This window comes from Cynocephalus volans, chromosome 5, assembly GCF_027409185.1.
Source record: "Cynocephalus volans isolate mCynVol1 chromosome 5, mCynVol1.pri, whole genome shotgun sequence".
Lineage (NCBI taxonomy): Eukaryota > Metazoa > Chordata > Mammalia > Dermoptera > Cynocephalidae > Cynocephalus > Cynocephalus volans.
In genome coordinates this window covers 26,403,251-26,415,521 of record NC_084464.1, presented here as the reverse complement: position 1 = coordinate 26,415,521, position 12,271 = coordinate 26,403,251, and the positions used below count along the sequence as shown (strand labels likewise).

Genomic DNA, 12,271 nt, shown 5'->3' with positions numbered 1-12,271 from the left:
TCTCATTTGTTCACCATGGCATCTGCAGAGCCGGGCCCAGAGTCTGTAACTGGAGATACTTAATATTCGTGAAATAATTGAATGGATGCTGCTCCAAGCCTATTGCTTATCTTTAACCTTTCCCATTTTCTAGTTCTTTCCTTGGAGCAAATAAATGTGTTCTTCATTAGAAATAAAACAATTAAAAAAATTAAAAAAAAACAAACAACAAACAAAAATCCATTCTCCTAACCCCATCTCCTCCAGCTCACACCCACTACTGTCTGCTTTTGGCTGCCAGACCTCTTGAAAGAGGGGTCCGGGATCTAGCCCTCAATAACCCATCCAATCTGCTTTATGTCCACACCACTCTACCATGCTGGTTCTCAGCCAAGGGTGACTTTGACTCCCAAGGTACATTTGGTAATGTCTGGAGACACTTCTGGTTGTCACAATTGGGTGGGTGCTGCTGGCATCTAGTGGACAGAGGCCAGGGCTGCTGTAAACTCCTGTAATGCACAGAACAGCCCCCATGACAAAGAATTACTGAGCCCAAAGCATCAATAGTGCCGAGACTGAAAAATCCTGCTCTGTTGAGTCAGTTCTTAAGCTCACTGATGATTTAACTGCCTGATCCAAGGGCCTTTGTAGAGCCTCATTTTACTCGACCTCTCTCTATCCTATGACACCTTTGACTGACAGCTACTTCTTGAACTGTTTTCTTCCCTAGGCTTTTGGTGGTCTCACATCTTCCTCTTTGCTACGGGTCGAAAGTGTCCCCCCAAAATTCATGTATTGGAAACTGGATCTCCATCATAACAGTGTTAAGAGGATGGAAAATCCTATTACGGTAATTGAAAGGTGGGGCCTTTAAGAGGTGATTAGATTGTGAGGACTGTGCCCTAGTGAACAGATTGATCCATTCATGGACTAATGGGCATGGTTCTGATGGCTTTAAAAGGAGAGCAAGTGAGAAGGTCGGCTCTCTCTTGCTCAGCATATTTTCTCCATGTGATACCCTGCATTGCTATAGAAGAAGCCCTCACCAGATGTGTCCCCTGGATCGTGGACTTCCCAGCCCCCAAAACTGTAAGAAATAAATGTCATTTCTTTATAAATGACCCAGTTTCAGGTATTCTGTTATAAGCAACAGAATCAGACTAACACTAAGCACAGGAGAAAGTAGGAGGGAAGGCCATAGCTAGATGGTTCTCCTCAGCAGGTGTCAAGTATGATGTAAGCCCAGAGGTGCCCTCTCCTCCTGGTAGCTTCAGGGCAGCACGATGTATGCCAGTGACCAGCTTGGGTCTACTATTTAACAGGTATGGGACCTCGAACAAGCTGGCATTCCTCTCTGGGCCTCAGCCTTTCCATCTCTGTGCAATGGAGCAAAGAGAGTCCTCAAACTGCCAGTCTCTGAGAGACTTCCTAGAATTCAGTTGCTGAGGATGGGCAGAGAAGCAAGCATGGGGAGGCCGTAGCTAGACTGTCCCACTCCTCTGCTAACTGTCTTCTGTGGCCTGTCACTGCACGAAGAATATAGTCCACACTGACTCCACACCATGCCCCACAATGTCAGTGTAACATGGCCCCAGTACCTTGTTTACCTTTGCTCCCTTATCACCATGGGATAGCCCAGTCACACATCCATGGTCAAGGGAAGCCGCGATGCCCCCTCTGATTCTACCAGAACTGGCAGCTCCCTCTGCTGTGTCTCTGTCTTGACGATGGCCATGTCCATTACTTGACAGCACCTGATTATAGGAAGCTCTTCTCAGCTGGACTGTGAATGCCTCAAAGGCACAAGTTACGTGTTATTCATTTCTGGGCTCCTAGCATTTAGTATAGCACCTGGCACACAGTAGGGGCTCAGTAGACTTTGGAGGATTAAATCAATTAGCAATACCTCAACCCTGGAGTTGTGCCCATGGGGATGAAGGAGCACTCTGAACTTGCACAGGCGTTCCTGCTGCGGAAGAGGTCCCTCTGGGAGGGTGGAACGGCAGCACTGCTTTTATACCTCAGTACGACGCCCTTCACCTTCCCTGTCTGCAAACCGGGCAGAACGACTCTTACTATTATTGACCCACGCACCCAACTCTTTCCACGAATTTCAATCATCTTCAATTTTCTCCTTCATCTAGGCACAACCAGCCTGGCTACAGGAGAGAGCGCAGCAAGGGGAAAATGGACTGGGACCCCAAGGTTGCTGGGGTGTACTACACGGCTCTTGTGATCTCCATGCGCCATTGCTCCGTATGACAAACGGTCATAACAGCAGCTAGCCCGCCGGCTATGTAGGACTGCTGGGAGGACCCAATGAATGACATGTGAAAGTCCCTTTTAAAAATAAGTATAAAGCATGAGATCTTATTTTTGGTAACTTGAAAAAAAGCCTCTTACCTAAAACAGATAAACAGGTTATGCTTAAGTGAATATTTCTGCCTTTATAAACTGAAAGCTGTGGCCTCAGAGTGAGGCCCTACAACTAAGATACAGCGCTGTGAGGTAACAACCGGGGAGAACACATGGAGTTGAAATCAGCTTTGGAATAACAAGTGGATGGCATGTATAACCAGGCATCACACTCATTAAAAAACAAACCATGAGCAGCCTCAGAGCTTACACAGTGAACATTTTCAATGTTATTAGGATGATTGGACGTAAACCCGATATCAACAATCAGGAAGATTTCACTTAGAAAGAGTATCCGAATTGTTACAAGAGAAATGAAGATAGTTAATGAAGTTAACTGAACGTATGCATTTTAACAACGTTATTTTTCCATGAAGAATCAATCAAAACGAATGCCAAAACAATGCGATGCCAAAAGCTAAGTAATGCAGGAATAAGAAATAAATGTTCAATATTCTACCACTTTGAAATGACTGAGGAGAGATCTGGTCACCTTTCGCTCCATCCATCCATCCATCCATCCATCCATCATCCATCCATCCATCCATCCATCCATCCATCCATCCATCCATCCATCCATCAATGTGCTGCATGTCAGAAATTGGTCTAGGCCTTCAATTAGAGCTACATATAAGAATAATATCAGCAAGGATGACTGTACATGGATGATTTAATAAAGTTCTGCACCATCGAATATATACCATGTTTTATCTTTTGCCATTAGCCTCTCCCCAAACCTTAAAAACTAATATTTAGCGCCTTTGCTTTTTCCCCCCCGCCTCCTTTCCAATAAATAGCTCACTGGGTACCTATTATAAAAGTTAACAATTCTCCTAGGAGCACAAAGTATTTTTTAATAACCTTCCATCAGAGTCTGCAGCAAGTTTCACATGACGTCATGAGAGGTCAAGGCAGAAGACTGAGACTGACATAAAGCTAGTGTGTTGGTTCCATCTCTAACCTAATTACCACTCTTCACTAGACTAGTGAAAACGAAAATCATCTCAAGTTATACTTCAAGTCCATCCTTGGTCCTCTTCCTCCAGCATTTTGTCTATTTTCCTGATCGCTGCCAGTTCGCATGGTTTCTGAGTCAGGTGTTCTCAATCCTGTAGCATATTAGAATAATGTGTGTTACTCTTAAAAAATATCTATGGCTGGGCCACGTTCTTAACCAATTAAATCAGAATATATGAGGGTGAAGCTTGGACACTAGTATATATCTATTTTTAAAGCTTCCCAGGTGATTTAAACACACACTCAGGACTATAGAGTGTCTCTTTAAGTCAGGGCTTCTCAGTGTGGTCCCTGGGCCAGTGGCCTCAGCATCACGTGGGAACTTGTTCCCTGTGCAGATGATCAGGCCTCCAGACTGACTGAATTAGAAACTCCGCAAGAGGAGCTTGGCAATCTGTGTCATTTCAATAAGCTCTCCAGGAGATTCACATGCACACTAAAGTTTGAGAATGATGACTCTAGATAGTATAATAAAATGTTGGAGAAGGTATTATAAAATACGGGCAAGAGGCAAGCAGGTAAGTTTAGAGGGCATCTGAGGAATCAGAGATACCTTATATACACCGAAAGGGGTTCGGTCATTATTAACTCTACTGAAATGAGGGAGATCACTGAGCAATTAAGAAAATAGAGTAGGCAAAGCTTCCCCCCATCTACAGGGGAAAAAGTGAGATTTGTTTTCTATCTTATGGAAATATGATTCTGAAGGAGTTAGGAACCATAATTTAGATGAATGGGCTTAACATCTATTTAGTATTCATTTTATTTCAATTTAATTCTATTTAACTGGATATGATTCAAGATATACCTGTTGGACATTTTCAGGATAAGGTGCTGAGTGGTGGGAATTATAAAGAAGATATGTAATGTAATAAAACTCTGTGGAGTTTGTGTTAGCCTCCTAGCCTTGGGGGACTAAGGGGCAGGTCTTTCTCAGGTCAGAACTTACCTCCTCTCTTAACCTGTTGCATATGAGAATCTCCTACATATCTATAACTTCTTCATATAAAAATAGACAGGAAGTCTATTGCTTTCTTGGTTCTTACGGAACATGCAACTAACAGTAATCGGCATGAATCACCCTGAAAAATAGGTTCATCTCATTTACCAACTCTGGTCATTTGATAGAGGCTGCCCGGAGCTCTGTGTTGAGGATTCTGGAGCCTGCCTACATGTTGGTAATTAGTCCTGTTGTAAATATGTGAACCATCTGTTTCCTACTGGTACTTTGACTGATGGGGAAGATCATGGTAGGGAAAGTCTTCCTTTCTCATGAATTTACTCAGATTTGAGACCTTTAGGAATTACCAGAGGAGGAAGAGACGCTTGCTTTGATAGATAACCACATTATTTCGCTAAGTTTTTGATAGTTCTCCTTTATTAAAAGTCTCATATCCTCTACCTTTTTTGACCCATGGTTCCACAATTTTAAATATAAAGCTCCATTTTTAAACCCATAGCCCTGTAGCTCAAACGAATGGTATGAAAATATTATAGTTATGCTCATTCATCTCTAAGTGCTCTCCTGTGGCCTGATACTCTCTCACAAAACACGCTTTTCTATATATGCGATGTAACAAAAATACCTGTATTAGTCTGTTTCTGTCGCTTTTAACAGAATACCCGAAACTGGGCAATTTATAAAGAAATAAAATTCATTCCTTACAGTTTCAGAGGCTGGGAAGTCCAAAGTCCAGGGAACATATCTGGTGAGGGTGGTGACTTCACAGCCACCCAGGGTGTCATATGGCAAATATGGCATGAACAAGAGAGCTGACCTCCTCATGTGCTCTCCTTTTAAAACCATCAGAACCACGCCCATTGCTCCATGAATGGATCAAATCATCCACAAGGGCACAGTCCTCACAATCCAATCACCTTTTCAAGGCCCCACCTTTCAATTACCATACTAGGATTTCTCACCCTCTTAACACTGTCACAGTGGGGATTAAGTTTCCAGTACATAAAACTTTGGGGACACAATACAATCCAGAGCAAGACCCCTCCCTCCAAACCTTTTTTCCGGCAGTATGGTGATTTTAGGAATGTGTAACCCAGTCTGAATTTGCATTTTCACATTCTTTGAACATGTATTTGTTAATTCTAAGGAGATCAAAATATAAGGAATTTTAATCATAATGGAATGGGCTTATTTAATTCAGGAAAAGATCTATTTATATAGGAAAGGGAAAGAAGAAAATGGATAGAAAAATGGAGAGTGATATGGAAGTTTCACATAGACTTTACCCTGATTATACTGAAAATAAATATAAATGAGTTCTCACTTGTTTGTTTGGCTTATCTACTCAATGACTTAGAGATTCCTTGAGAGTAGAAACAATCATGCCTCAAACAGGACACCCAAAAAGAGACCATGAATTCACAGCATGCACCTGCCACAGACTGTTAGATCTCAGCCTGGTAAATAATAGTCCACATTCTCTTCCCTCCCTTATAGATTTTTGTTTTATTTCCTCACATTCTGCTCACATCAAATACACACAACACACATACACCATGCACACACCTGCCCTCGTCCTCCCCACGTGCACTCTGACACGTGAGGCCAGAAGGAATTCAAAGAGCAAGCAGCACTGGCAGAGGGGCGGGCAGCCTCTCCACGCTGAGATAGTCCAGTTGGAGGCATGGGAAAACTCGGGCAGATTCCATCAGCAGCCCAGTGCCATGACTGCAACATCCCTCCCGGGAAGCCCCAGCAAAACCGATGCCGTCCTCATGGTACAGCATTCCCCTCTGTCGGAGAAGCTATCTCCTCCTTCCAGGAGAGCACCTGCCTGCAGCCAGGGTCCCGGCCCAATGCATTTCTAACAGGAGGTCACTGTGGGGCTAAGTGTCTGGCAAACAGAATCCCACACACAGCAGACAGGGCCACTTGGCTACTCAGAGTCCTAAAAGCCAGCCTTCTCAGCCAGCCATTACTCACGGTAGAGGAACGTGGAAAGAGCCAGAAGCAATGGACCATCACGACACAAAGGGACCTCTCTCAGCATCTCCTTTCCATTTAGAAGGATGGACATTCCTGGCAGGTGTGTGCACATGCATGTGTGTGTGTTTGTGTGTACAAAACATAGTTTTTCTTCATGTGATAAGCATCATGTAGAGGTTGTGTCAGTTTCCTCTCACCACGGTGCTATACACATATCCCAGACATATTATAAGATTTTGAAATTTGTTGCAGCTGCTGCCACATCTCTTCAGATCTGTGTGACACTCAATTTAGGTATCACTTGTCCTGAGGTTAGAGTTTTGAGGTGAAACTTGTGCCCAAGGAGTCATGTTTAAGTATTTCATTTTTAATCGTTGGCAACCCTCTCTGTAGTCCCCACCTTTTCTTGCAGGACTTAGAACCAAGCTTCAGCTGCAAAAAACAAGGTGACGCTCACCACTCTTGTTGATATGTATTTCCAAACTAGGGCTGCCTGGCATGGCTGTGGCCTTCCCTTCTTAAGGACAACACACATCTTCTGCTTAAACAGATTCCCTCCTAGTCTGTCTGCACAGCCAACAGCTGTACTGAGCTGCTTTGGATGACACCTGGTTGTCCTTCAAGCAGCTTTTCTAATTGCTCAGGTAATAAATCAAATATTAAAAACCAGACTGTATCCCCACCATAATTTGTTTGCTATATGGTGCTTCACAGGCAGATGTGGATTAATAAGTAAATGGAATCATCTTGACAATTAGAGAGATAAGCAAAGAAAAACACGTGTGTGAGGATAAATATAATTTCCTCCTCTAATGGAGATATTTTAAGCATATGCACGTCCTAAATGCATCCAGGGTCAACACTGGGAGAGTAAGGCCATCTTCTCTCAATGTCCTCAGTCTATGTCCTTAAACATGTCATCTCTTTCTTCCTCAAAGGGCTGGAGAGGAAATACTTTAGTCTTTGTAGGCCATAGAGTCCCTGTCACAACCACCTACTCTGCCATATGGTGGGAAAGCAGCCACAGACAGTACATAAATGAATGAAGTGACTGTGTTCCAATAAAACTTTATTGACAAAAGATAGGCTGTGTACTGATTTAGCCTACCAGCTGTAGTTTGCAAGCCTCTGCCATAGAGTGTCACCAATGCCTGAAAACTATCTCCTTGAAGTACCAGCCCATGGAGCAAAACCACAAAAACTGTCTGTCACAGCTCACTAGATGCAAATTGTTTTGGTTCCCCAATACAAAATGAAATGGGTCATTTCTCAGCCACCATGCTGTGTAGTTTTTAAGCCTGATTAGAAAGATGTAATCTGCTGGGACCTTCGACACATGACACTGAAAAACGACAAAACTATAGTAACCAAAACAGCATGGTACTGGCATAAAAATAGACACACAGACAAGTGGAACACAATAGAGAACCCAGAAATCAACCCACAGACTTACAGCCAATTGATATTTGACAAAAGCAACAAGAACATACATTGGGGAAATGATTGTCTCTTCAACAGTGGTGCTAGGAAAATTGGACATCCATATGTAGAAGAATGAAACTGGACCTGCACTTCTCACCGTATACCAAAATCAACTCAAAATGGATTAAAGACTTAAGGATAAGACCTGAAACTGTACAACTACTGAGGAAAAATATTGGGGAAACACTTCAGGAACTAGGACTGGGCACAGAGTTTATGAATAGAGTCCAAAAGCACAAGCAACAAAAGAAAAAATAAATAAATGGGACTATGTCAAACTAAAAAGCTTCTACACAGCAAAGGAAATAATCAACAGAGTCAAACGATAACCCACAGAGTGGAGAAATTTTTGCAAACTATACATCCGACAAGGGAATAATATCCAAAACATACAAGGAACTCAAGCAACTACACAGTAAAAAACAAATAACCCAATTAAAAGATGGGCTAAGCCACTGTATAGACATTTTTCAAAGGAAGACATACAAATGGCCAACAGGCACTTAAAAAAATGCTCAACATCACTAGTCATCAGGGAAATGAAATTAAAATCACACTGAGATATCACTTCACCCCAGTCAGACTGGCTATAATAAAAAAGACAGAGAATAATAAATGCTAGCGAGGGTGTGGAGAGAAGGGAACACTTCTACACTGTCGGTGGGACTGTAAATTAGTACAGACACTATGGAAACAGCATGGAGGTTTCTCAAAGAACTACAGATAGATCTTTCATATGACCCATTCCATATATACCTAAAAGAATGGAAATCATCATGTTGAAGGGATACTTGCACTCCCATGTTCACTGCAGCTCTATTTACAATAGCTAAGTTACGGAACCAACCTAAATGTCCATCAGTGGATGACGGGATAAGGAAACTGTGGTATATGTACACTATGGAATACTACTCTGCCACAAAAAAGAATGAAATTTTGCCACTCACAACACGGATGAGCTTGGAGAAACTTATGTTGAGTGAAATAAGCAAGGCACAGAGGGATAAATACCGCATGTGCTTACTCATAAGTGGGAGCTAAGAGAGAAAGGAGGAAGGAAAGAAAGACCACAGTGGCATGGTGGACTTGCAGAGGGAGAGAGCAGACCTAGGGTTGCAAGGTGGGGGGGGGAGGGGGGGGGAGGCCAGGGATTAATTGGGTGGGGGACACGGGGAATGATCACAGTTTGTGGCAATGAGTATGCTGATAGTATTGATCTGACCATCACATCTTGGCACAGGTGGTGACGGTCAGCTTTGTACTACATGAATATGCATAATCAATAAAAATAAATAAAGATGGAGGATTCTACAGCATTAAAAAAAAAGAAAAAAGAAAACCTGAGCACTGTCAAAAGGCTACAAAGAATAGCGCTGACAGGCCAGCAACAGTTACGCAAATCTTTAATAACTGTACTGTCTGAGGTGGGGACCGTGGGTGGCAATATAGGATAGAAGATCTAACTTCTCTGCCTCCCTCTTCCTCATCATGACTATAATGTCTGGAAGATGTCATGTCTCTCATGCACCGGCTTTTTGTAGTCGGCTCACTATTTTGATAACAACCGAGTGTTTTTATACCAACTCTTGTGCTGAGCTCTTGTCCTCCACCGTGGCTTCCAGCCTTCTGTCCCTTGCTTGCGCTGTAGTCCGCATGACGATTAGATTTTTGGTGGATCTGCAGTCAGATCGGAGCTGCAAGGGTGTGGCTGCAGCTGTGAGTTCCTCTATTTACAGAAGCTAAAAGCACACTTCTCTTAATAGATTTATTGCCCCATCTATTAAAGTGGCCTTACAATGATGATTTATTTCCTCTCATGGGGTTCTTAGCCTTAGGGCTTTGCTATCAACCCAACATGAGGATGCCCGTGATACACACAAAACAGATCAGAATTTCCCCTAAATCGAGCTTACGTGTCAAACAGGCAGTGTGAAAAATTTTATAGAAAAGAGGAGTTTTAATGTTCAAAAAAATGCTCCATACAGTTTTACAAATATCTCAGTTACTATCACAAATACCTGTTACTATTACTAACAAATTAGTACATAGATATCATTTAATACATGAAGTAAATTTATGACACATTTTAACTAATTTCTCAGAAAGCTGACATTATATAGCGTTTTGCTGTTGTTTTTTTAATAAATGGGATTATTTTATTTTTGCTTATATGAAGTTCTGTGCATTTACAGTTCCATATAGGAACTGCCTGAGCATATATCCTGGTTGCACTCTTTGTTGACTGTGTGATGAGAATCAGATCACACAAGCTGTGGCCCCAAATGGCTCCGTTGATTAAGGACTGTGACGAGAGAGGGCCACTTGACAGAGAACCAAGCGAGAGCTCACACTCTCGCTTGGTCAGGGGTGGTCCTCCGAGGATGTGCTGATCTGATATGGCAGCCTTCAGGGAGAAGCTGCCTACTCGATTTCCATGAACACAAAGGCAGAGCCAACTGACTTAAGGAGGGCATGCTGAGGGCTCCACCCGGAACAGGACCCTGGCCAGGCGTCCTGGAGCAAACTTACAGGTGGGAGATTCATTGGTTCAATCAAATCTGCAGAAGGCACATCCCTAATAATGTCATTTTAATGCATAGGAAGATGCAATTACCTGTCTCGGCATCTTTTAAGAGGGAACTTGATAAGCTACAATATGAAGAAGAGTAAAACAAGGAAAAACTTAACAGTCAAAGGAGGGTTGAGCTTTATAGTCGGCAAACCTCTTTTCAATGATTACCTGCTGGCATCTATTATTTACCTGTCTGCCTACTTCTTTTCAAAGGAATGAGCAAGGCTGCCCGTTTTGACGAACTATTGTTTTAATGATTCAGTGGGCACAGGACATCAAATTTTCATGATCACATTTCTTAAAATAGAAGTGCATTCACTTATACTTCAAAGGAATCACTTTTAGAATCAGCGGGAAAAGCAATTTTCCAGGGTTTGTATCTTTGGATGATTTTTCCTGTTTCTATTTTGCTCCAGAATTACTATTTACTTAGGCATATATGCAAGTTTTGAGGCTATTATGAAAATCTTGGCATTCTAAGAGGAATGAAATGAGCATAATGAAGATAAATAAAATGAATTACTCCTATTAGCATTTTGCATGAGATTTGAGGTATTTTGCCGGTAAACAAAGATGCGCAGGAAAACATGAAAAACAACTGCATGGCAAATCTCTCAGCTGTAATCCAGTTCTGCTATTTAAATATTCAGGACGATGTGCAAGTTCTGTATAGAAGCTGCAGAAAAATCAGATCCAATCAAACCTGAAGCCAAATTTGCTGGGCAAGGAAGAAAGAGCACCACCTACCATGGAAATTACGCTAGAGACTGGAAATGCCAACTTCACTATCAAAACAAAGAAAAGAGAATTCTTAATAAGTATGTATAAATGATTACTGCTTCCCTTATCAGTTGCAAGGCAGAATCGCTAGAAGAGGTCAACTCCAAACTAAGGCACCAGCTAAAGAATCTTCCAAAGCACGTGCACAGTCTTCCAAATTATTAATGAGACTTTGCTCAGCTCTGATAAAGCATCAGAGATCTGCACCTCCCGCTTGCACATTTAATTTCAATGGTCTTTTGGCTGAGTAGGGTCAAGGAGGGTGATGGAGCTCACAAAAGAACAAAACTATTCACGAAAGAATTCAAGGGTTCCTTTGTCATCGGCCTTTTGATTACTGAAAGTGTTTCTTAAAGATTTAATTTGAAACTACTTTATGTCATTGTTTTTCTTTCTAAGTCAAGAAAATCAACTAAGATATGGGACTTGCTATGCTTTCTAGCAAATAACTGGCCTGTTTTTCTGCACGGAAAACTGAATGCACTTCTCCCTTTTTTGAGGGATATTAATTTCTAGTGCTGGCTGGAGTCAGAAGACTTGGTTTCAAATTACTATGTAAACTTGGCTAGTAGTGTACCCCCTATCAGCATCAATTTGTAAAATTAAGGGTTTTGGATGCAGGGATTGTAAGTATTCATTTAAGTTCTAAAATGCTCTAATTCTATTATTCTTTCAGATCCTGAAGATGGTGAGTGAAGAAACTCACCAGTCTTCTACAAGTTATTGGCCCAAAGTCCGCAGTGACGAAAATTTCTGAATGAGCTGATCTTAAAGCTCTAGACCAAATATTCGAATTAATATTTTACATGCGACAAATCTGTCCTTCAACCCAAGTTTGCGACATTCTTTGGATACTTCATAACATTATTTAACTCACAGTTTATTTATTGGCTCCCAGTAAGTTCACAAATGACATAGAGATCCTAGCATGGATTAAAAATATGATAGAAGTGACACAGCCTTATGACTGTTATAGTTTACAAATGGATTAAAAGACTGTAGGAAAGAAAAAGGAAGGAATATATTGCAAGAAAAGTGGTCTGACAACTCAAGTTGAAGTTGTTCATATCAACGCATAG

General features: G+C 41.8%; 1 protein-coding gene across 1 annotated transcript in view; it reads right to left on the bottom strand.

Annotated features, from left to right (window-relative positions):
* The window catches only part of PHACTR1 (phosphatase and actin regulator 1), a 500,634-nt gene that overhangs the window by 20,139 nt on the left and 468,224 nt on the right, over positions 1–12,271 (bottom strand). The window lies entirely within an intron of this gene.